Genomic DNA, 24,798 nt, shown 5'->3' on the forward strand with positions numbered 1-24,798 from the left:
ATCCGGATTGTTATGGGACAGGTTATTAATGGATTATAGGAGAAACAATGAGCATAATTAAGTTTTTTTATTTTTGTGGAATAAATGGGTAAAAGAGGGTCGGGGAGTTTTTATTTCATATAAAGGACTTTGTGCATTTATTTCAATTAAAGGTCTTTAATCTGTCTGTGTCTTTATTAAATTTGACTAGGGGGTTAGTAATGGGAGTGTCTTATAGATGCCTCATCATTACTAACCCCTTGGCTTGACGTCAGCTGTCATAAAACAGTCGACATCAACCCCACAACTATTTCCCCACTTGCCACCGCTCCAGGACAAGTGGGAAGAAGGGAGGCTAAGCACCTGAATTGCCCATCTAACGGATGCGTAATTTCTGGGGCATCTGAGATCTGATATTCGAAGTCTGGGATGGGGCCAATATCCATGGGCCCTTCCTATGTTATTAATATTAATCCACAGCAGTCTGTTTAGCCTTTGCGAGTTATGAAAATTAAGAGGAACCACACATCATTTTTTAAAATTATTTATGTAATACAAGACATACAAACACCGTAGGTACTGACTCCAATTCCCATCAGCTTCACCTGGTCTCATTGATTGCAGGAAGGCCAGGCGACAATGATGAAAGCTGCATTCAGCCCCCAGTACCTGGGTACAGCACTGATTTTGCTGCTTTTCTAGTCTGTAAGTGTCACATTGATGTCATGTGTGTGTCATCAGTGTGCACATGTGCAGTGCAACTTTAGTTCATGGTACGTTAAAAAAGGGACATGTCTTCTAGTTTTTCACACTGACACATGGTTTGTGCGAAAAACCTGACATGCGTGCACTACCATTGAATACAATGGGTGTACGTGTGAACGTATTTGCGCTCCTTAAAAAAACGAATGTGTGAAGAATGCCTAAATCATAATTACATCTTCGCTCAGGACTGTAATGCCCAGAATATTTTAAATCATATAATAATAAAAAAGGAAAATTGGAGCAGCCATAATTATCGTCATCATAAATCTATAATTGACTAAGGCTAGTTTCACATTTGCGCTTGGAGGCGCAGCGGACACTGCTGCAACCGCACCAAAATGCAACACGTTACGTTTGGCGCAGGTCGCCGCACCGTCAAAAGGATGCATGCGGCGGCAAAAGCATACCAGGGCACGGACTGCGTACCCAATGCTAAAGATAGGGTACGCTGGCCACATGCAGCGGCATGCGCCCATAGGCGGAGCTGACCGGAGGAGGCACAGCAGGGGACAGAGCTTCACGGCGTGCATCCGCTGTGCCTCCAAGCGCAAATGTGAAACCAGCCTAAATAATATCTTTTGCAATGAAACTAAGTATTTGCATTTTCAACATCCCACTAAAATACTAGAAAACATGCAAAAACCTAGGTTTCAATCCTCTATATGAATGAAAGAGCATCAAGTTTTGTCTACTTAAATGTACCTCAGGTTTCAAATTATACAATAGTAACTTACACATACAAGTTACAGCAAAAAGCAAATGACAGAGCGTGCATAATAATGTGCCGCTACTGATAACATTTTACCTAAATAGGAGGGGAAGGAAGAAGGAGGAGCTCTGCATCTACTGTAGATCCTCCATACTATCTACATAGAATCTCATCATTAGCAGCTCTCATGTCCTATCTCAGTTATAGGAAGCCGGTCTTCACTGAACACAGATTTTAACTCAGAATTGAGAATTTTGATAATGACTGATCAGTCCTGGCAGATAAAGAAGCATATTTCTCTCATAATATATTACAAAGTTTCTAATTTTCATGTGTTCTATTGATTCATGAAAAAAAATAAAACAATGATTAATTTTTATCCCCTTCACACACCCAAGCCTGTTTTCATCTTCATGACCAGGCCAAATTTTACAATTATGACCAATGTCACTTTATGAAATAATAACTCTGGGGAATGCTTCATTGAGTCCCAGTGATTCTGAGACTGTTTTCTTGTGACATATTGTACTTCATAATAGTGGTAAAATTTATTCAATATGGATTGCGTTTATTTGTAAAAATGGCCGAAATTTGGCAAAAATTTTGAAATGTTATGAATTTTCAAACTTTCAATTCTTATGCCCTTAAACTAGAGTTTTGTTACACAAAATAGTGAATAAATAACATTTACCACATGCCTACTATACATGTACACTATTCTGACTCCTTCTGACGACTGCGAGTCCCAAGTGTTCTAACTATCAGCTTCTTAGATAATTTTATAACTCGTACTCACAAAACCAGACATCCTCAGATAGTTTTAACTCCACTGGCAATGCAACTGTAGAAAGACCAGGAGAAACGATGTTGATTTCTTCCAAAATCTTGTATTAGATTACAATGGACAGTAGGTAAAAAGGGGTAATTTGTACAGGGGAGTACACAAATGCGTCTTGAGTAATGGCTGCTGTAGGCTAAACTGAAGAAGGGAGGAGGAACCTAATACAGAGCTCAACTACAGGAGGGACATAGGGACAATTTTCACACAGTCTAATTCTACCTAGAAACAACAGGGAATTTTGCTGATTGGAGGAAGAACAAAACAAAGAGAAATTTGCATTACAGTTGTTCCCATTTGTGGGACACAACACTCCCCATCTGAAATCGTCAGATTTCATAAGTCCTTGTGTGAGATAAGGAGAATCTGTCCCTCGACATTGTGAAACCAGCAATGAGAGGAGAAAAGAAAAACAATGCAACACAATGCAGAAATCAAGTCCATACTTGTAGTAAAAACATAGAGCTTGAATAAAAATTGAAAAATGAGTCCAATAGAAACCCATCTTTGGATTGGGGAAGCCGCAACATGCCAACTCTTCCACCAACCCAACAGTAGAAGTTCCAGTCCATAAGGGGAAGTTAAAGTTCAGTTGGGTTCTGATCCTGTGTCCTAGCACAGCAGTAGCATGAGAAGGTATGCTCCCCACCGTGGCAAAGTCCAGTGACTAAGATACATTCATGTGACTCCTGTTCGAAGGAGCCAGCAAACTGAAGCACTTGGAGAGGTTCCTGCAGCTGTCGTCTTCATAGATGCATCGTAAGAAACATAGACTTGTCTCTTGATGACGGTTGAAAGAATCTTTAAAGAATTACGGTGCAGGACTTGGGGTTGCTGTAAGGCCTTTAGGGACTTCTTCCCCGTCTCCCACCTTTGCTGTCACTGAGATGGTAATGTAGTGTTCCTGTTGATGCCCCGAGTAGCGAGCTGTCTCAGTGATGCCCTGCCTTGAACTGCAATGGGTGTTTTGAACCCCAGAGGACCGTGGATGCTGTTTTGAACAGGCGAGGCTCCTCGTTTGATAGGAAGTTCAACACAGGGTGATGCTTGGGAAGTGAACGTGCCTTGTTCGACATCCGGCAGTATGCTGAAGCTGCATTGAGTGGGGCAAGCGCTAGCACCATCGGTAAGAGGAAGGCTGTTGAGAGAGGGGCTCTCACTCTGAGCACTGAAGTCTAGCACGGATTCGGCTTGACCAGGTTTGTGATGGAGATAGGCGTCAAAGGTTGAGAACTCAGCAGATACTTGCTGTGAATCCTTTGGCAACTCAGTCTTTGTGGGAAGGGAAGGTGAGGGAGCTACCCAGCTGTTATAGTTGACATTGGTGAGTTTGATGCTCGTGACCCTGATGATCACCTTGTCTTCCTCTGATGGTGGTGAGTTGTCCTTTGTTGTAGGACCGAGTGTTGTTCTCTCAAGGTTGTAGTCTCGAAGATAATGCAGACTTGAATTGTCAGATGGTTGTTGCTGACATTTAGTGTCATTTGATTTCTCCTTCGTCCAGTAATGGCCTGGGTCTGGCAGGGGGGACAAGCCATGGTGATCTGACGTGATAAGCGTTTTGTAAGAGGAGATGTTGCTAGGATCCTGTGTCTGGTCGCTACAGACATTGCCGATGATAACCCAGCCTAGCTCGAGGCGCTGAGCATATGGTTCATTGAGTAGTCCGTGGATTTGTTGACGCATCTTGTGCAGTCATATAATGTCTCTGCCGAGGAGAATTAGGATGTCTGCCTTGTCGTCCAGGGGTGGCATCTCTTTGGCTATCATTCTGAGGTGAGGATGCTGAAGAGCGACTTCTGGCGTTGGGATTTCCTCCCTGCTGAATGGAATTTGGTTACACTCAACAAGCGTGGGTAGTCGTATCTCCATGGCGTCCTTCTCAAGAGAAGTTATTATGAGGCCACCGGCCCTTCTTCCAGAGGTTTTTATAACGCGGCTGCAGGTGCTCAAAGTGTAAGGATAGACGTTTCCTTTTAAGTCGAACAAGTCGAAGAGTTCTGACCTGGCCAGTGATTTGTTGCTCTGGTCGTCCAGACTAACGTACACCTTGACTGCCTTCTCTGGATGACCCTTGGGATACACTCTTGCTAGGCAAATCTTCATGCAGGAATTGTCTCGAAGACCTTCTCCACAGACTTCGGTGCATGAGGAAGATACCGCAACTTGGCTTGTCGCTTGGTCTGTACTCTCCCCACCATGGCTTGTGGTGGGAGAAGGTGTAGACGCAGAGTCATGCTGTGATGAATGGAGCGCTTGTACATGGTCTTCGCTGTCGCACTCTAGACACTTGATGGCGATGACACAGTCCTTCTCAAGATGTTCAGTAGAGGCGCAGCACCTGAAGCATACTCCAAACTTCTTCAAGAGCTCCTTTCGTTCTTCAAGGGGTTTCTTCCTGAAGCCGATGCACTTCTATAGGGGATGTGGCAGTTTGTGAATTGGACACTGGCGGTTCGGATTTTCAACCTTCTCACCTTCACTGCCTTTGCCTGGCGATGATGTCGGTGTAGGCAGAACTTCTGTCTTTTTTGCAGACACCGGACCACTGCGGTTGCTGTCATGAGAGCGCGAACTCTTGTACTTAGGGAATGGTGCAAAGCCGCTAGGTTCTTCATAGTAGAAGCTGGGGTCAGTTTTGCACTCTGCAATTTGCTTGATGAAGTTACAGAAGAAGGAAAATGGAGGAAAAGACACTTGATTGGCTTTGTTGCACTTTCAGCCAATAGTGGCCCACTTCTCTTGTATATTGTATGGCAGCTTAGAAACTATCACGTTAACGCCCCGAGCGGTATCCAGATAGCTGAGACCAGGTGGGTGCGTGTCTGCCTTGGCTAACTGGAGCTCTAGGAGTAGGTCACTGAGCTCTAGGAATTTTGAACTCTCCTTGCCAGATATTTTGGGGAAATCCTGCAGACACTTAAACAGTGCATTCTCTATGGCTTCAGGACTGCCGAAGCTACGTTCCAGTCTTTCCCATGCAGCCATGAGTCCAGCTGCTGAATTACTGATGTGGACGGATCTGAGCCTCTTGACCCGCTCCGTGGATTGAGGTCCGAGCCACCTGATTAGCAGATCCAGCTCTTCAGCAGCAGTGATGCCAAGGTCACTAATTGCGGCTTTAAATGTATATTTCCAACTTCTGTAATTCTCAGGCTGGTCATCGAATCTTGTGAGACCGGTGTTCTCGGCGTATCATGAGCCTCACAAAATCGGCCATGTCTGTTCTTTCTGACTTTGGAGAAACATTTGCTGGCTGAGTGATGCTGTTAGCGTGGATATTATCTTCTTGGTTCAAGAACATGGGAAGATATGGAGTGGCGTAGGTGTTTGGACCAGCAACCTGTTTGTGACATATGGTCTCTGTTATATGCGGGACAGGAACCACATAGTTATCAGGGGCATAGTGCCTTGACGGCATGTTAGGCTGCATGTAGATGTTGGCGTATGGCATTTGGTGAGGTGTAGGGTCAGGCATAGGGTCAGGCAGCGACACATGAAGGAGGTTCAGGTTTGAATGTTTGTGGTCCATTGGACTGACCTTGAAAGCTGGAAGCTGCAGGCGGATCAATGTCCTGATGCTCTAGAGAGAGGTCGGTGCTGACGGGAAGGTTGTTGATGTTCAGGGTTTCGTTGGTTTGGCTCAGCACGTAATTTCTCGTGCACTTAAGTGGGTCTTCTGTGTCGAGTTTGTATGAATTGAGGCTGCCTCCTTGGCTCCCACCTAGAGCCTGCTCGAAGACCTTTAGCTTTGCCGCGGCTGCTGCATGTTCGTATTCCTTCTGCAGGACTTCTATTTCCGCCTTCTCGTGTGCAGATTCGGCTTTCATCTCTGCTTTCTTGCGTGCAGATTCAGCTTCCATCTCTGCTTTCTTGCGTGCAGATACTGTTTCCTTCTCTGCTTTCTTTTGGGCGAAAATGGCTTGCACTTTCGTAGATTCTGCTTCAGCACGCGCTCTTATGAGTTGTTCACTGAGGGTTGAGTACCTTGATGAGCTTGACTTGATTGAGTGTTTTGATCTCCTAGCAGACCTGGATCTGTGCGATGTCACTTCTGACATTTGTGGGATTTTTGCTTCTGTTTTGTTCACAATGTCGCGCACGGTGCTATCTTGTTCGGCATTGAGCTGTTGGAAGACCTCGCATTCTTTTAGAAATTCTGGCGTATTTAATTTCCGTAGCGTTGAGATGTATTTTTTACAAGTGTCTTTATAAGCCTGGTATGCAGAGTACAATTGTTCAATGGCTCCGTCTGGTGGTAACTCATGAGAGGCATACTGGGAGATGCTGTTAATGTGACTCTGCAGTCTTTGCCATAAGATGGATATATTACAAGAAAGTTCATGTTTAATGATTCCAAGGTTCTCTATAGCTTTCAGTGACGGCTTAGCTGAATGCCTGTGGCTGATAGTGGCTGAGTCCTCATATACAGATATTGCAGACTTTCCTTCAGCCATTGTAACTCACAGGCAGATGAGATCTATGTAATATGAGCTGCAAAAAGCTACAGTCTCTGCAGTGAAGGGTGGGGACTCTTCTGCTCCTGATTGTCAAGGAGACCAATACAAAGTTGCAACAAGCTGAGCTGGAGAGCACAGAATGATACAAGTCTATGACTGCAGCTTCTCACTAGCTTATAGATGGATCCTTTCTCTTGATTACAGGCTGTGAACTGTTCTTAGTAACAGGATAAATTCTTCACTGTGCAGCTTTCTGAAGTGAAGAGCACAGAATGTCTGCAGTCCCATGTAAGCTGCTGTTGTTGCTTTACATTAGCCTTATGTTAAACAGTCCTCTTCTTGGATTACAGCTGTGTACTATTCCTGGTCACAGCTACCTCTTTTTACTATTCTGACTCCTCCTGATGATTGCGAGTCCCAAGTGTTCTAATTATCAGCTTCTTAGATAATTGTATAACTCGTACTCACAAAACCAGACGTCCTCAGATAGTTTTAACTCCACTGGCAATGCAACTGTAGAAAGACCAGGAGAAACGATGCTGATGTCTTCCAAAATCTTGTATTAGTTTACAATGGACAGTAGGTAAAAAGGGGTAATTTGTACAGGGGTGTACACATGCATCTTGAGTAATGGCTGCTGTAGGCTAAACTGAAGAAGAAGGGAGGAGGAACCTAATACAGAGCTCAACTACAGGAGGGACATAGGGACAGTTTTCACACAGTCTAATTCTACCTAGCAACAACAGGGAATTTTGCTGATTGGAGGAAGAACAAAACAAAGAGAAATATGCATTACAGGTTGTTCCCATTCGTGGGACACAACATACACCATTTTTAAAAAAAATATTTTGTTATGAAATTAGAGTTAAAAGATTATCATCCATTTCTCATTTTTCCAACAAAAATTTACAAAACCATTTTTTAGGGACCACATCACATTGAAGTGAATTTGGGGGGGTCTAAATGACAGAAAATACCCAAAAGTGATACCATTCTTAAAACTGAACCCCTCAAATTCCTCAAAACCACATTCAAGAAGTTTATTAACCATTCAGAAGCTTCACATGAATTAAATAAATGTTGAAGGAAAAAATTATCATTTCACTTTTTTCCATAAGAATTTTAATTTAGCCCCAAACCTTTTATTTTCCCAAGGGTAACAGGGTAAAATGCACCATACATTTCTTTGTGCAATTTCTCCTGAGTATGCTAACATCCAATTGGTGGAGGAAAACTTCTCTATGGGTGCATGGCAGGGCTCAGAATGGAAGGAGAGCCATTTTACTTTTTGTTCTCAAAAAGGTTTCTCAAACCATTAGCTGATTCCATATCACCTCTGAAGAGATCTTGATGTACCTAAACAGTGAAAACTCCCCATAAGTGATGACACTTGAAATTAGACCCATCAATAAATGTATCTAGATGTCAGTTGAGCACCTTAAACCCCCAGGTACTTCACAGTAGTTTATTACATAGAGCAATGAAAATAAAAAAATCACATTTTTCTCACAAAAATGTTCTTTTACCCCAAAGTTTTTTTTATTTTAACAAGGTTATCAGAAGAAAATGTACTGTACATTTTTTTTTTGCAATTTCTCTTGAGTATGCAGATACCCAATATGTGGAAGAAAACTACTGTTTGGGCGCATGGCAAGTCTTGGAAGGGGAACCCCATTTGACTTTTTCAAAGAAAAATTTGCTTGAATCGTTAGCAGATGCTATATTGTGTAAGGAGAGAGCCTGATGTGCCTAACTAGTAGAAACCCCCACAAGAGACCCTGTTCGTTTGTAATATAAATCCATGGCAATAAAAATATCACATTTATCCCTTAAAAATGTTTTTAGTCCAAATTTTGCATTTTCACAAAAGTAACAGGAGACAATGCACCACAAAATTTGTTGAGAAATTTCTAGTTTCTCGTAAGTATATCAATACCCATATATGTGGAGGAAAACTACTGTTTGGGCGCATGACAGGGCTCAGAAGGGAAGGCATGCCATTTGACTTTTTGAATACAAAATTTGCTGTAATTATTAGTGGACACTATGCTGCATTTGGAGAGCTCCTGATGTGCCTAAACAGTGGAAACTCCAACAAGTGACCTCATTTTGGAAACTAAACCCATCAAGGAATGTATCTAGATGTGTGGCATAGCACATGCAGAGCATTTGTATTACCAGTAACATAGAAGCCCCCTATATTTCTATTGACAGATGATGGACCTAAACAAAACTGTAGCAGACAGTGCTTATATGCATGCTTAAAAAGACGAACACTGCTGGATCAGAGGCCAGACAGCGTCCACAGTAGCTCCATCTGCCTCATCACAGGGAATCTTCTGCTAGATCTTCTGTCTAAATTATGTATTTCAGTAAGCACTCAGCGTAGAGTGCAGGATAAATGTGAGCTTGGCCTTACCGTGATCTTTGTGAGACAGAGTAAACAAATCAAAAATAGTTCAAGAATTGATTTTACTTATTTTTATGCCGTTCTTCGTGTAGTATAAGCGCTTAGACAACTTTATTCATTGGGTTGGTGCGACTACAGCTATACCAGATTCACATCTTTTTTACGGTTGACTGCAATGACACACTAAAATACGCTTTTATTGCACAAAAGCATCCCCATATTTTGAGAGCTATAATTTTTAAATTCTTTCTGCTGACAAAGTTATGTTGGGGCTTTTTTTGCGAGATGAGTTGACATTTTTATTGGTTCCATTTTTGGGCACATGACATTTTTGACTGCTTTCTGTTTCAATTTTTGCGAGGCAGAATGAACAAAAACCAGCAATTCAGTTGTTTTTTTTCATGCCATTCTCTGTGTGGCAAAATTGATAAGGCAGCTTTATTCGTCGGGTCAGAGCGACTACAGCGATACCACATTTATTTTTATCTTTTGGCACTTTTACACAATAAAAACTATTTTACAGAAAAAAGAATTCTTTTTGCAACACTTTATTCTGAGAGCTATTTTTATTTTCTGCTGATAGTGCTATGTGGCAGCTTGTTTTTACGGGGCAAGACAACGTTTTCAACTATACCATTTCTTTTTGCATTTGTCTTTTTCATCACATTTTGTTCAGCAGTATGATGAAAAACCATACCGTATTTTTTGTATTATACGATGCACTTTTTTCCCAAAAATTTTTTGGGAAAATGGGGGTGCATCTTATAATGCTTATATACCTTTACCGGTATCATGGCTCCAGGCTGCAGACTGGGATGTGAGGTTGTCCGGTGGTGCTGCGGGGGTGTCCGGTGCTGCTGCAGGTGTCTCCGGTGCTGCTGTGGGTGTCTCCGGTGCTGCGGGGGCTCTGCCAGCATTTTGTGAAAGGCCAGCGGCTGAGATCTCATCTCCTGAGATCTTGGTACTAAGATCTCCATCTGTGCAAGCGCCGCCCCCAGCGGCCATTTTCTCAGAGTCCACCGCATAGGAAACCATGGAACTGCGGGGGTTCTGGCTTTTCACAAAATGTCGGCAGAGCCCCCCACAGCACCGGAGACACCCACAGCAGCACTGGACACCCGCAGTAGCACTGGACACCCACAGTGGTGTGCTGCACATCAGAACACCCTCTCATCCCAGCCTGTGGCTTGCAGCATCACCCCACTCTTGCATCCTCCAACAGCGAGCCTGGGACCCCTCTTTACCACAGCCACCACCCCCGGTAAGCAATAAGACACATAGATTATAAGAAGCACCACCATTTTATTAAAAAAAAAATTATATTTTTATCCTCAAAATTTGGGGTGCATCTTATAATATGGAGTGTCTTATAATCCAAAAAATATGGTAATTTTTTTTGCCTTTTTCTTTTACAATTTTCACTGAAGAGGTTAACTAGTGATAGTTTTATAAGTCAGGTCATTCCGGACAAGGCCAATACCAAATGTGTACTTTTTATGCTTCTTTTTATCACATAAAAATATTTATAGGTAAAATACAGTTGTGTGAAAAATGTTTGCCCCTATCTGATTTCTTATTCTTTCACGTGTTTGTAACACTTAAATGTTTCAGATTGCCAAACAAATGTAAATATTAGAGAAAAATAACACAAGTAAACACAAAATGCAGTTTTTAAAATGAATGTCTTTATTATTAAGGAAAAAAAATCCTAACCTACAGGTCCCTGTGTGGAAAAGTGATTGCCCGTTCCCCCTTAAAACAAAATTAACTGTGGCTTATCACATCTTTGGGAAGCTGAGTTCAAAGTCCCTATCCACACTTGGGCCTAATTACTGCTACACCTGTTCTTAATCAAGAAATTACTCAAATAGGACCTGCATGACACAGTGAAGTGTTAGGGATGGTGGAACGCACAAATAAATAAATAATAATAAGTGCGTTCGCCGCCCGGGGTCCACCGTGCAGTAGGTGTTACACCTCTGCTAGATAATGGCAGGCGCACAATATGGCGGTATATCGCACACGGGTTGAACGTCACCCGATGTGCATTGAGCGTACTCTGTTATCACCACAGAGACGCTTAGAACTTAAATGTAAATGCTGAGCCTGTTGACCTCACAGGTCTCAGCGGTGTGCACACACGTGCTGCTGACTGCAGCGCGGCGACCGACCCAGCCGCCACACAACAATGCCCAAGAGGAGGCGCACTGTCGGACGCTAGTGCTGTAAGATGTGAACTGTGGCCTGTAGCGCGCCACTGACTGGTGCTGACTCTATGACTAAATCCCTATCCACACACATAATATCAGAGGGAGGGGATCTTAATGAGTCATTCGCAGGCACATGCATTCATCATCATTCACACAGATAGCAATAAGAGTATATACTCGCACGTGGCCGAGCGGCCATGCGGGCCTTTTATAGCCGTGCGCTTCCGGGACCTTCCAGATCTCTGAGATGGACCAATCAGATCAGGAGAAGGACCTGAGCACGTGACTCCCGATGTCCACTGGGAGATCGTCTCGTGAGCATGCCCAGTAGCGCGGCGAGAGGACTTAGGGTGGTTTCACATTAGCGCTTTTTAAGCGCACGCACAGCCGGGGGTAGCTCCGCCCCCGAGCCGGCTCTCTGCCCGGCGTGCCCGCCCCTTGCTTGTAGCGCCGCCTCCTAGCGCACAGCGGCGCCTGCGATCGGCGCACCCTATCTTTAGCATAGGGTGCGCAGATCGTGCGCAGGCCGTGTGCTAGTTGCGCTTTGACCTGCGCTGCGCACTTTTGACGGTGCGCCATGCGCGCCAAAATCCGAAAAGTTTGATTTTGGCGCGCACGGCGCACCGTCAAAAGTGCGCAGCGCAGGTCAAAGCGCAACTAGCGCACGGCCTGCGCACGATCTGCGCACCCTATGCTAAAGATAGGGTGCACCGATCGCAGGCACCGCTGTGCGCTAGGAGGCGGCGCTACAAGCAAGGGGCGGGCACGCCGGGCAGAGAGCCGGCTCGGGGGCGGAGCTACCCCTGGCCGTGCGTGCGCTTAAAAAGCGCTAATGTGAAACCACCCTTAGCCTCTGGAGTGGCTTGCTGCAGAGCACGCTGCGCTACTATTGCTGGTCCAGAGGTGACAGCAACAACCAGACCCAGAGAACTGGTCTGAGCAGGGTGTCTGGATCGCTGAGATTGCTGTGCAGGTCCCTGAGAGGTCAGAAGGGAATGGGAGACCGCTGGCTGCATGGCTCTGGATTCCTGCTGTGCAGCTGCAGGAACCCGATGCCTAACAGTGAAATAGACCAAAAGATCCTCAAAAGCTAGACAAAATGCCTTGACCCAAAGAATTTTTTGAATAAATGAGAAACAAAGTAAATGAGAGCAATCCGTTTGGAAAAGGTCATAAAGCCGTTAATAAAGCTTTGGGACTACAGTGAACCACAGTGCAAGCCATTATTTACAAATAGCGAAAACATGGAGCTGTGATGAACCTTCCCAGGACTGGACTGGCCAGCCAACAAAAATTACCCCAAGACGATTCATCCAGGAGGTCACAAAAGACCACACAACATCTGGAGAACTGCAAGCCTCAGTTAAACTCTGTGTTCATGACTCCACCGTAAGGAAGAGGCTGGGCAAAAATGGCGTGCTTGGCAGATTTAGAAGATGAAAACAACTGCTGATCGATAAGAGCATAAAAGCTTGTTTAAGTTTTTCTCAGAAAACATCTTGCTGATCCCCAAGACTTTTGGGAGAATACTCTGTAGACTGACTGTTGGTGATGTGCTCATGTTGATGACGTCACACAGCCATTTGGCCTTACACACATGCACCTCTGTAATGGCTGCGGGTATTTGCGTTACTGATGGTATGAGCAGCAGCACCCATGCTCCAATTATACTGGCACCTGTGGGCTTCTTATAAATGTACAATAGGACACCTTTTCGTTTACACCTCCCCTTAAGAAAGCTACATGCAAAACGCGTGTCAGGGTCGTGCTGGAGGGCTTGTGCTGATCCTCCCTTATCATGGGTAAGCAATGATTTACATGACCTATTGGTTTCTGCTCTATTTTATATCTATGGATATTGTATCTGTGAGCATGTTGTGGGATGCAGTGATGGACAGGAGACAGAGCAAGGGTTAACGCATTTTACTTTAACAGATATGTGCTCCATGCAGGGAGATATAGGTATAATGCAGGTAGTAGGTAATAAAGGGTATGCAGTTCGGACAAAATGGGGGGCAATGACGGTAGCAGTTCTTAAGGTTACACTTATCCATTCCGACGACTTCCAGACTGTAGAGTCCAAGAAACAAGCATTGGAGCCAACAACGTTCAGCGCAGAGTTACTCTGTTGTAGTCCTGAAGACAACCACAAGCTGTGTCCTTCCTGCAGCTGTGAATCTCTGGTGTCTCTTGCGGGATCCTCAGTCCAGCGGGTGCTGTGGTGAATAAGGCACAGGCCACAGCAATGTCGGAGCCCAACGTGGTCTGGCAAGCATGCATCGGGGGTCAAGATTCCGTTCACGGTCACACACCCAGTACTTCTTAGGTGGCACATGCACTGTACTCACTAGCCCAAAGTGTTTGGCACTTTGATTTGCGGGGGCCAATGGGCACACAGTGTTTCTCAGTTCACAGTCTCTGTGGGCGGCAGTGGGGATGCTGGAGCATGGTCCTGCGCTGCTATGGTGCTCTAGGGATGGAGCACTCACCTCCCCCGTTGCACACTATCAGTTTCCGCCAAGTCTGCCTGCTTCCGTGTGCACTTTCCCTTTTTAGTCTCACACACGCCCCCTGCTGATAAGTGCAAAGGTTGGTCCGGTTCTTTAAGCTTTCCCCCAGACAACAGAGGCGACAGCCCTGACATTTCTGGACCCGGCGCAAAAAAGGTACCCACAGCCCGGTCCTCCTGCTTATACTCCCCCTCCCCTTTTGCTCTCCATTCCATAGGCAAGAGTTCTTGCAGTAACCATTGACATTCTTCCATTTCCTGGATGATTCGCTGCCAAATAAATTGATCTTGACTGTATCTCCTGGGAGGTATTCCAGCTGTTGAACGTTCAGTGCGGCGTAAGTCAGATTGAGTAGTAGAGTCGGGCTGAGTAGTGGAGTCAGGTTGAGTAGGCGATGATTGGAACGCGCCCAAGTCTAATGGAGCAGCCATTTCAGGAGCCTGTTCCCCTTCTGGGTCAATGGGTGGCGAGTTGAGAAATTCTTCCTCATCGTAATCAACAGCTGCTGGAGGAGATGCTTCAGATACACTTTGTGTCTCTTCCATTTGGTCAGGGTCCCTTGACAGGCAAGGACATAGCATATTCCAATGAATGACTCAAGTGGGAGCATCTTCTTGTCCCTCCAGTTGAACTTCATAGATGGAACCTTCAGAGCTGACTCTTTCCTTTACCCAATATGGGGTCTTCTTCCACTGGTACTCCAACTTGCCTCGGGGGCGTTTTTCTCGGACTAACACATGGTCTCTGACCTCAAGAGATGTACCGCGCAGGGGAGTCACCTCAGGATGTTCTAGTTCCCGAAACTTAGTTTGCACAATCCGATGTAGTGTCTGTAAATGATGACGATGTTCCCGAACCCAGGTAGACACCCCCATCCGCGGGTAGTCCTCCTCTGGATCCAAATCCAGCTCAGTGATTTCTCGCCTAGTAGGCCAAACAGCTCGGTGTATGGTGTGTATCCAGTGGTGCGATGTACTCGGTTGTTGTACACCCAGACCAGTTCAGCCACAAACTCAGGCCAGCGGACTTTCCGGCCGTCCTCTAATGTTCTTAGCATCTGGATCAGGGTTTGATTGAACCATTCACAGACTCCATTTCCCTGGGGATGATAAGGCATCTTCTGAAATTTCTCACTCTGATCCATGTAATACAGTTCTTCCATCACTCATCCCTGGAAACAGGCATCTTGATCAGAGTAAATCCTCTTCGGACAACCGTACACTTAGATGAAGTCCCTACAAATGGCCTGGGCCACTGACTCGGTGGTCTGATCCCGGGTCAGGGTCACTACGGTTAACTTGGTGAAGTGGTCAGTCATGACTATGCAGTGTTCGTATCCCATGTGAGCGGGCCAATAGTCAGGTAATCTACCATCAGCACCTCTAGGGGAGCCAAAGTCATGATGGTTTGCATGGGAGCTCTCTGTTCTGGAGGTTTAGGTAACTTGCACCTTCTACACTGTCGGCAGGCCTCTGCGACTGCAATCTTTAATCGAGGGTGATAGACCAGCTTCTATAGCTACTGGAATGTCTTCTCCAGACCAAAGTGGGCCCTCTTTTCATGAGCCTCCGTAGCCATCTTGAGAAGCAGTGTCTCGGGGAGAATCACTTGCCAGGTGATCCCCAGTTCTTGGTTCAACTGGACCTTCCAGTACAAGAGACGGTCCTGGAGCTGGAGTCTTTCCCACTGTCGAATGATCTGCAGAGTCCCCGGGGACAGGGCATCTATCTCCCTTTGGTTGGGAAGTTGTTTTAGAGCCACACACTGTCTCATCTGAGTGAGCTACCCATCTTCCTTGTTGGAGTCGTGCCCACTCATCACGGGATCGCCCCAGGGTGAATTCTTTGGGTTTTGCCTGGACCTGTTCCAGCGTGGCAGCCACCATCCTGGCTGAGCTACAGTATTAAGGAATCTCTGCCTCCAACTCTTCATCCCGGTTAGGCCCAGGTCATTACTCTGGATAGGGCGTCGGCATGTGTGTTCTCAGCTCCCTTCCTATAAGCAATCTTGTAACTGTACTTAGCCATCTGGGCCACCCACCGCTGCTCCATTAAGGCCGGGTCTATTTGCACTTCAACTCCTTCCAGCGGAGTACAGGCTCGGATGGGTAGGGTCACCACCGTTTGCCCTGGTGGAAAAATTAGCTTGGCTGCAGCTGGGATGGTCACTCTTCCCAATGCTTTTCCTGTGCTGGAGGCCTCTTGGGCCTGAGCCACCCGGATCAGCTGTTGGAAATTTTTTTTTAAGGGGTGCGGGGGCTCCACCGTTTCAGAAACACATCTGTTGATCCATAAATCAGGAGATTTCCGAGTTCCTTCAATACATTCATCCCCAGATTCACAGCAGGGCCTTGAGCAGGGTCTCCAGCAGTCAGCACTACTCCTTTCCGGCCTACATTTTTGCCACACATGGTGATTTGCATCCAGATCACCCCTGTGACCGGGATGGGTAGCTGATTAGCAGCTGTCAACCTGATCATCGGGCCCCATTCGGGCCATATCATCTCGGAGAAGTGTTGACTGAAGTAGGTCTCATGCATCGTGGCTACTTGAGAGTTGGTGTCAACCAAACAGCTAATGGCTCGACCATCCATTTCGGCCCAAATGAGAGATCTCAGAGAAGCTAAACTTGTGTGACTTTCTGCTCTCCTTCTTGACTTCTCATGCTCCAGGCAGCGTCCCCCAGCCATGGAGCCTCCTAGTTTAACGGACGGTGTTGAAGGGATCTTCCCCAACGGGCACATCCCCTAGCAAAATGTCCAATTTCCCCACAGTTATAGCAAATGGGTTGTTCTTCCATACGGGGCTATCTCATCTCCCGACGAGGTACAAGACCAGGTCTGCCCTCAGAGGGGTTTGATGGTGCTGTATATTTCTTCCTTGGGTCAGACCATTCCTCTCGCATATCCTGAATCTCTTTCCACAGAGCTCTCACCCAACTTGGCTCGATGTTCAGTGCAGGGATGCCTCCCAGCTCCAGACCTCCCCCGTCGAGACTGTCACCCCCTGTTCTTTCTCATGTGCGCGAGCCTTGCCTCCAACTTCTAGAAAAGTCATGCTCGGATTTACCTGCCCATGCAAGGCCTGTTTCAGCAATTCATCTCTAAGGCCTGTCACTAACTGTTCTCGCAGCACTATATCAGGAGGGCCCACACCTACGCCATCTTGCTTAGCAATTGCAGCATGGATTTCCTGCAGCGTGTTCATGTAGTGGGTCACAGTCTCCCCCTCCCTTTGAACATGGCCAAACAACCGCATGCGCAACTCTCCGATGTTTGTGGGGTCTCCGTGCATTTCCTTCAGGATTTGCAGCACCTTGTCAAAAGTGTCTCAGTCATGGGGGGGCTGGAGCATGACAGAACTCCTTGCCTCCCCATCCAGGGCCATCATGGCTACCTCTACCTCCATGGGGTGCATCCTCAACATACTCCTGACTCACTCTGTCCAGTCCCATAGCAGGGTGTTGTTCCCTGTAAATTCTGGGGAAGTTGTTCAACATTGCCCCTAGGGATATGCTGTTTCTAAGGGCACCCCCAACTGTTTGGTCTGTCCCTTCTGCGCCGGTGGACTGCATCCTGCCGACTACACCTAGTGTGAGCAGGTTGCGGGATGCAGTGACGGACAGGAGACAGAGCAAGGGTTAAAGTATTTTACTTTAACATATATGTACTCCACGCAGGGAGATATAGGGGAGATATAGGGATAAGCGGGTTTAGTGCAGGTAGTGGATTATAAAGGGTATGCAGTTCGGACAAAATGGGGGGCACTGACAGTAGCAGTTCTTAAGGTAACACTTTTCCGTTCCGACAACTTCCAGACTGTAGAGTTCAAGAAACAAGTGTTAGCGCCAACAATGGTCAGCGCGGGGTTAATCTGGTATAGTCCTGAAGACAACGACGAGTTGTGTCCTTCCGGCAGCGGTGAATCTCTGGTGTCTCCTGCGGGATTCTCAGTCCATCTGGTGCTGTGGAGGGTAAGGCACAGGCCACAGCAATGTCGGAGCCCAACGTAGCCCAACAAACAAACATGAACCGGGGTCAGGATTCAGTTCACAGTCACACACCCGGTACTTCTAAGGCAGCACACGTGCTGTACTCATGAGCCCAGGGCATTTAGCACCTTGCTTTGTGGGGGCCAACAGAACGGGCACATAGTGTTTCTCAGTTCACAGTCTATGTGGGCGGCAATGGTGATGCTGGAGCACAGGTCTGTGCTGCTGTGGTGCTTGAGGGATGGAGCACTCACCTCCCCCTGCTACGCACTATCAGTCCCAACCAAGTCTGCTTGCTTCCGTGTGCACTTTCCCTTTTTAGTCTCAGACACACCCCCTGCTGCTAACTGCAAAGGTTGATCCAGTTCTTTATGCTTTCCCCCGGACAACAAAGGAGACAGTCCGGCAGTCCCGGACCCGGCGCAAGAAAGGTACCCCCAACCCGGTCCTTCTGCTTACATATCTTCTAATAAATGCGAACCTAACTACATGGGTACATAGCATAGTATATGTTTCTTTACTTGCGGAATATTTCTCTTGCCTCCGCTTGTTTTTCCTCCTTATGTTGTCATCTTTGTAAACTGAAGGAATTTATCATTTTTTATCATTTTTGTTTCAATAATTTTTTTTTAACTTATTGGTGGTTTGTGGCTATTCCAATTTTCTTTTGATCAGTATTATTACAGTCATGTACGTTTTTACTTTGAAACACTACAGCTTTACAGAGAAAGCATACTTTGAAAAGTAGGCTGGGGACTATGCATGCTGGATAGATAGACCAAGGCAGGTCCCTGGGGGCTTCTCCCTGCCCGAGTCCACTAGCATAAGGAATTATGCAGATGTCCATGCATCCGAGATGAGACTGCAATGCACAGACTGCCTGCAGCTCTCCCTAACCGAGCATGACAATGTTAGGTCTGTCATACACCACAACCAATCAGATCCAGCTTTTGGAAGGGTCTGATAAGATAGATGTCAGTCAAGCAATATAGTAAAGCCCCCGTTACACACTGTGATATCGCTAGCAATATCGCTGTAAAGTCACCGGTTTTGTGATGTTGCAGCGATATTGCTAGCGATATCGCTGCATCTGATACTTACCTCTGACCGGCTCCCCCGCTGGTTATCGCTGATCGCGCGAGAAGCTGCTGGACCATTCCTCGTCGTCCACTTCCTGCGGCGCTTCCTGTGGCGCCGACGAGCGACGCGTGGAGCCGGGCGGGAGGATGCAGGATCGCCGCGTCTGACAGGTAAGTAGCGATCCCCATCCCCAGCGATGTCGCTAGTGAGATCTGCCTGTGTGGCAGCTCACTAGCGACCACCTAGCGATTCACCAGCGATCCTGACCGCGTCATATCGCTGGTCGGGATCGCTGGTGAGTCGCTAGGTGTAACGGTACCCTAACAGTGTAGAATAACAGTATACTGAAGCAGTGCTGTGTATTATCAATGCGTCCATGAGATAGCATTTTAAAGTTCCTTTTGAGGACTATTAAATATTGTAAAAAAAAGTTGTTGTTTTTTAAAGTAAAAAACTCCCTTTATCTGGAAAAATAAATGTAGCTAAAAAACATGACATACTTGGTGTTGCTGCATTCCCAATAACACGCAGTTTAAAATTATATCATTATTTATCCCAAAATTTGAACATTGCAAAATAAAATTAAAAAACAATACCAAAATTGCCATTTTTGTTCATCCAGTCTCACAAAAAAAGCGTGATTAAAAAAGATTTATGCATTCAAAAATGTCCACGATACAGCATTGTAAGCAAAAAAACAAAACGTTATGACTCTCAGAACGTAATGGAAATTAACAAAATATTTTTGTTAAAAAGTTATTTTCTTGTGCAAAAGTAGTAAAATGTAAAAAAAAATCACTGTAAATGTCTTTGCTCGTTTTATAAACTAATATTATTTAACGGCCTTCAGCTTAATATTGAGCTGTGGTGATATGATAATCACTCTCTAAGAAGATTGATCTTGTGCATGCCCAGATGGGTCCCCCCAGGGTCTTCTCCACAATTATCTTGATAATATCAAGCCATCGGGTCTTCCACTTCGCCTTGTTCCTTCTATTCTTCTGACCATGATACCCTTCTCCAGTGATTGCTGTCTTCACGTGATGTGTCCAAAGTAGGCAAGTTGTAGCTTGGTTATCCTTGTTTCGAGAGACATTTCTGGCTTGATTTGTTTGCTCTTCTTGCATATTATAATACTGTAAGATTATTTATCACATATTGTTCAGCCATAAAAGAATAAATATCAAAAACAATACCAGAATTGCTGGATTTTGCTCACCCATCATCTCAAAAAATTAATTTCAAAGTGATCAAAAATTGTATGTGCTCAGAAATTACACCAGTTAAAACTACAGCTTGCCATACAAAAATAAGCACTCATACAACTTTGTCCACAGAAATATAAAAAATGTATGGATCTAGGAAAATGGTGATCTCAGTCCCCACCCTTCGCCCCCAAAAAAGATTTTTTTTGGTAAAAATATTTTCTTTTGTGTGAGCAGTAAATAATTCCAATGGTGTACTATTATTGCTATTATCATATTGACCTGTGGAATTAAAGCTAAAGATAATCTGTCAGCAGGTTTTTGCTATCTAATCTGAGGACAGCATGAGATAAGGGTTAAAACACAGATTTCAAAGATGTGTGACATGTCAGACTGTGTGCTGTTGTTTACTTATTCTAAAGGTTTGATCACCTGATGATTATCATTGCTTGGACTACATCAGCTACAGCAGTGTGTGCATGCTAGTCCGACTCCCCCCTTCTAATGTGGTAAGCTCCTCACTGTTTTTATATTTTGTACATAGAGAGCATTGCTAAATCTAAAAACTCCTTGAAACTCCAAGTGCTTCACAAAAGTTTACAACGATGAGCAGTGAAAATAAAAAAAGTCACATTTTTCCCACAAAAATGTATTTTAGCTTCAAATTTTGCATTTTTGTAAGGGTAAAAGGAGAATTTGCACCATACAATTTGTTGTGCAATTTTTCCTGAGAATGTTGATACCCAATATGTGGAGAAAAACTACTGTTTGGATGCACGGACATGGAAGAGAAGGAGCAGCATTTAACTTTTTGAGTGCAAAAAAATTTGCTGAAGTAATTATCAGATGCCAGAGGCGGGGCTACCGCGGTCCCAGAGGTCGCAGCTGTGACGGGGCCCGGAGTCCTTAGGGGCCCGATTGCGGAGCTGCAGCCGCTCATTGGCTGTGCAGCTCCGTTCTTTAATTGTCTGCCAGGCTGCAATTGGCCTGACGATATGGCTGTTCTGTGGCACAGGACCTGTGATGAGGTCACAGGAGAGGAGGTGTCAGAGGTCACATGATCAGGGGCCTCAATGTATGCAGAACTCTGCTGTGCTGGTTGTCATGGTGCTGGCTGGATGAGGGTAAGTTTCTGTGTGGGGTCAGGAGTGGTCAGGGTGGATTTAGCAGAGCCATGTGTGTAAGAGGTGAGCGGAGCCGTGTGTGTAAGAGGTGAGCGGAGCCATGTGTGTAAGAGGTGAGCGGAGCCGTGTGTGTAAGAGGTGAGCGGAGCCGTGTGTGTGTAAGAGGTGGACAGAGCGGAGCCGCGTGTGTACAAGGTGGACAGAGTGGAACCGCGTGTGTACGAGCTGTATGGAGCAGAGCCATGTGTACAAGGTGTACTGAGCAGAGCTGTGTGTGTATGAGGTGTACAGAGCGGAGCCGCATGTGTGCGAGGTGTACAGAGCAGAGCCACATGTGTACGAGGTGTACGGAGCAGAGCCACATGTGTACGAGGTGTATGGAGCAGAGCCGTGTGTGTACGAGGTGGGCATAGCGGAACCGCGTGTGTACAAGGTGTACAGAGCAGAGCCGTCCGTGTACAAGGTGGACAGAGCAGAGCCACATGTGTACGAGGTGTACAGAGCAGAGCTGCATGTGTACAAGGTGAGTGGAGCCATGTGTGTACGAAGTGTACGGAGCAGAGCCATGTGTGTATGAGGTGAGCGGAGCTGTGTGTGTACGAGGTGAGCAGAGCCGTGTGTGTACAAAGTGGAGTTGCGTGTGTACGAGGTGTACGGAGCAGAGCCGTGTGTGTACGGGGTGTACGGAGCAGAGCTGCGCATGTACAAGGTGTGCGGAGCTGTGTGTGTACAAGGTGGACAGAGCAGAGCCATGTGTGTACGAGCTGTACGGAGCGGAGCCATGTGTACAAGGTGTACGGAGCGGAGCCGTGTGTGTACAAGGTGGACAGAGCGGAGCCACATGTGTACGAGGTGTGCGGAGCGGAGCCGCATGTGTACAAGGTGTGCAGAGCCGCACATGCACGAGGTGTACGGAGCGGAGATGTGTGTGTATTTTGGAGTTGGGAGGGGGGCCCCATTTGAAAGTTCACACCGGGGCCCATAACTTTGTAGTTACGCCACTATCGGATGCCATGAAATGTTTGGAGAGCCCCTGGTGTTCCAAAACAGTGGAAACCCCCGACAATTGTCACCATTTTGGAAGCTAGACCCCTCAGGGAACTTATCTAGATGTGTGATGAGCACCTTGAAACCCCAAATGCTTCACAGAAGTTTATAACGTTGAGCTGTAAAAATGAAAAAATCACATTTTTCCCTCAAATGTTTTTTAGCTCCAAACTTTGCATTTTCATAAGGGTAACATGAGAAATCGAACCATACAATTTGTTAAGCAATTTCCACTGAGCATACTGATACCGCTTAGGCCTCTTTCACACTTCAGTTTTTTACAATCAGTCACAATCCGCCAGGTTTTGAAAAAAACGGATCCGCAATTTTTTTTTGAGGATCCGTTTTTTTCCCCATTGACTTCCATTATTGGCGGATTGTGACGGATTGCCGTCCGTTGCATCCGTTTTTTTTGCGGATCCGCCAAAAGTTGCTGTCCGTCACGATCCTCAAAGATTTCAAAACGGAGCTTGCAACGTTTTTATCTCTGGCGGATCCTCCAGACACTGTTTTAACCCGAAATTCTTTCTGGGTGCCGGACAAAAAAAATTCTCTCTCTCTCTCTCTCTCCCATTTTCCAGGCTGCGATTCCTTTAAAATTCTTCATTTGTCGGATCCGTCAAAAAAACGGACGGGTGGCATCCGTTGTCATCAGTACTACAACGGATCCGCCATCCGTCCTTTTGGCGGATTATGACTGATGCAAAAAAACTGAAGTGTGAAAGAGGCCTTATGGGCATACGGCAGGACTCGGAAGAGAAGGAGCAGTATTTCACTTTCTGAATGTAAAATTTGCTGGGATACTTAGCGGATGACGTGTCACATTTGGAGAGCTGTGAAAATAAAAAAATCTAATTTTTCCCATAAAAATGTTTTCTAGCCCCAAATTTTCTACTTTCACAAAGTTAACAGGAGAAAATGGACACTATATAATTTATTGTGCAATTTCTCCTGAGTTCACCAATACCTAATATGTTGTTGAAAATTACTTTTGAGGCACAGTGAAAAGCTCAGATGGGAAGGAGTGCCATATTACAGTGCAGATTTTGCTGCACTGGTTTGAGGGTGTCATGTCATACTGTTATATAAAACAAAACCATATGGAACCAATTAATATATACCCCAATGGAGTCACCTACTTTGTAGTATTGACTCAAGGGGAATTGAAGATGGACACTCCTGCATAGCATGTTACACAAAGAAAAGGGAGTACAAGTCCAATATAATGAGAAAAATATCAAATTTATTAGACATATAATAGTACTAACATAACAACATAATTTCAACAAAAGGATTAGGAAATAAAAGCTGCTTTAGTCCTAAAGATTAAATGTAAAGTGCTTAGTGCTTATGGTGGATATGGGCTATATATTAGGGAATCAAAAGTAAATGGAGGTCACAACCAGGTGCGCATCCTGTGAAGAAACCCCCCTTATCCCACGCAATAGTGCTTACCCATAATGAATTCCACCAGGACTTATGCAGCGCCGCCACCAACGCGCGTTTCGCCTCTTTTTCAAGGTGCGGTCACCTTGAAAACGCGCGTCGGTGGCGGCGCTGCATAAGTCCTGGTGGAATTCATTATGGGTAAGCACTATTGCGTGGGATAAGGGGGGTTTCTTCACAGGATGCGCACCTGGTTGTGACCTCCGTTTACTTTTGATTCCCTAATATATAGCCCATATCCACCATAAGCACTAAGCACTTTACATTTAATCTTTAGGACTAAAGCAGTTTTTATTTCCTGATCCTTTTGTTGTAATTATGTTGTTATGTCAGTACTATTATATGCCTAAAAAATTTGATATTTTTCTCATTATATTGGACTTGTACTCCCTTTTCTTTGTGTAACATGTCATGTCATACTGGCAGCGCCCCTGAGGTGTCAGAACAGCAGAGCCCCCCATGAGTGACCCCATTTTACGAAACTAAATCTCTCAATGAATTGATCTAGAGATACAGTGATCATATTGACACTACAGGTGTCAGGGGGAGGAAGGATGAGTTCAGAAACACGTGTCGGTGTGTGCTCCCCATGGTCACTACTATACACCCAAGTAATTTATTGTCTCTTTTCCCAGAATACTTGGCCTAATCTTTCACCTTTTTACAGCTTACAGGTGTTGCATACCCTAGCTACAGCCATTGGCTCCTTATACTTACCATGATTCTGCTATGGGATCCATTGTACCTATTTTATATATAGACACAAAACGCTCCCAGCACTGTAACCCCCCGAAATGCTGTGATCGAACACGATCGCAGCATTCTGGGTGCTGGCAGAGGGCTGACAGCTCCTCTGCCTTTAGATCAGAGATGCGGGGTACTGATCATTGCCATGGAGACCGGATGTTATCATGACGACATACAGGTCACCAGAGATAGGAAACGTGCTGATCATGCACAGTGCACGATCAGCAAGTCTCTCTGTCAGTGCAGAGCTGAAAGTTTCTACAGCATGGGAATGCTGC

At 45.5% G+C, this 24,798-nt stretch overlaps 1 protein-coding gene across 1 annotated transcript in view; it reads left to right on the forward strand.

Annotated features, from left to right (window-relative positions):
* Window positions 1-24,798, forward strand: part of IBSP (integrin binding sialoprotein) — a 38,994-nt gene that overhangs the window by 10,875 nt on the left and 3,321 nt on the right. The window lies entirely within an intron of this gene.

Source organism: Dendrobates tinctorius, unplaced genomic scaffold, assembly GCF_039654945.1.
Source record: "Dendrobates tinctorius isolate UK_male_01 unplaced genomic scaffold, ASM3965494v1 ptg000011l, whole genome shotgun sequence".
Lineage (NCBI taxonomy): Eukaryota > Metazoa > Chordata > Amphibia > Anura > Dendrobatidae > Dendrobates > Dendrobates tinctorius.